Source organism: Triticum aestivum, unplaced genomic scaffold, assembly GCF_018294505.1.
Source record: "Triticum aestivum cultivar Chinese Spring unplaced genomic scaffold, IWGSC CS RefSeq v2.1 scaffold304124, whole genome shotgun sequence".
Classification (NCBI taxonomy): domain Eukaryota; kingdom Viridiplantae; phylum Streptophyta; class Magnoliopsida; order Poales; family Poaceae; genus Triticum; species Triticum aestivum.
In genome coordinates, this window is record NW_025268063.1 from 1 (window position 1) to 1,463 (window position 1,463).

A 1,463-nucleotide genomic window follows, 5' to 3' on the forward strand; every position below is an offset into this window, starting at 1 on the left:
TTGTAGCGGACGTGGGAGTGGGAAGCATAAGGGATGAAGCCGGGGGTAACATGTCGGATGCGATCATACCAGCACTAAAGCACCGGATCCCATCAGAACTCCGAAGTTAAGCGTGCTTGGGCGAGAGTAGTACTAGGATGGGTCACCTCCTGGGAAGTCCTCGTGTTGCATTCCCTTTTTTAATTATTTTTGTACGTACGTGAGGAACAGAACGCACGTGCGTGATATATATTAAGCCTGTCATCATATTTTTGACATTTGCGATATGTTTTAGCTCGGAGCTCATTAGTCACGCGTCTAGGGAGAGTTGGGGCGCGAAAAGCGCGTTCTGAAAGGGGTGTAAAATACGTGTTGCCGCGGTATAGAGGGAGGGGTGGAAATCGTGGTAAACTCGTCTTCGTAGTTGAGCGAGAGAGTAAGTAGTATAGGGCATTATCCATTAGTAGGCGACGGTTGTAATGGTAGTAAGAATGTACGGCCGTCTTTGTAGCGGACGTGGGAGTGGGAAGCATAAGGGATGATGCCGGGGGTAACATGTCGGATGCGATCATACCAGCACTAAAGCACCGGATCCCATCAGAACTCCGAAGTTAAGCGTGCTTAGGCGAGAGTAGTACTAGGATGGGTGACCTCCTGGGAAGTCCTCGTGTTGCATTCCCTTTTTTAATTATTTTTGTACGTACGTGAGGAACAGAACGCACGTGCGTGATATATATTAATCCTGTCATCATATGTTTGACATTTGCGATATGTTTTAGCTCGGAGCTCATTAGTCACGCGTCTAGGGAGAGTTGGGGCGCGAAAAGCGCGTTCTGAAAGGGGTGTAAAATACGTGTTGCTGCGGTATAGAGGGAGGGGTGGGAATCGTGGTAAACTCGTCTTCGTAGTTGAGCGAGAGAGTAAGTAGTATAGGGCATTATCCATTAGTAGGCGACGGTTGTAATGATAGTAAGAATGTACGGCCGTTTTTGTAGCGGACGTGGGAGTGGGAAGCATAAGGGATGAAGCCGGGGGTAACATGTGGGATGCGATCATACCAGCACTAAAGCACCGGATCCCATCAGAACTTCGAAGTAAAGCGTGCTTGGGCGAGAGTAGTACTAGGATGGGTGACCTCCTGGGAAGTCCTCGTGTTGCATTCCCTTTTTTAATTATTTTTGTACGTACGTGAGGAATAGAACACACGTGCGTGATATATATTAAGCCTGTCATCATATTTTTGACATTTGCGATATGTTTTAGCTCGGAGCTCATTAGTCACGCGTCTAGGGAGAGTTGGGGCGCGAAAAGCGCGTTCTGAAAGGGGTGTAAAATACGTGTTGCTGCGGTATAGAGGGAGGGGTGGAAATCGTGGTAAACTCGTCTTCGTAGTTGAGCGAGAGAGTAAGTAGTATAGGGCATTATCCATTAGTAGGCGACGGTTGTAATGGTAGTAAGAATGTACGGCCGTCTTTGTAGCGGAC

At 47.9% G+C, this 1,463-nt stretch overlaps 3 non-coding genes across 3 annotated transcripts; all 3 read left to right on the plus strand.

Moving 5' to 3' along the window:
- The first annotated feature begins 55 nt into the window (after window positions 1-55).
- On the plus strand, window positions 56-174 carry LOC123178063 (5S ribosomal RNA). Its single transcript, XR_006489299.1, has one exon. It is a non-coding gene; the product is annotated as a 5S ribosomal RNA (ribosomal RNA).
- A 365-nt stretch (window positions 175-539) lies between these two features.
- Window positions 540-658, plus strand: LOC123178064 (5S ribosomal RNA). The gene has a single exon (XR_006489300.1). It is a non-coding gene; the product is annotated as a 5S ribosomal RNA (ribosomal RNA).
- Window positions 659-1,023: 365 nt separating this feature from the next.
- On the plus strand, window positions 1,024-1,142 carry LOC123178065 (5S ribosomal RNA). The gene has a single exon (XR_006489301.1). It is a non-coding gene; the product is annotated as a 5S ribosomal RNA (ribosomal RNA).
- Window positions 1,143-1,463: the final 321 nt, after the last annotated feature.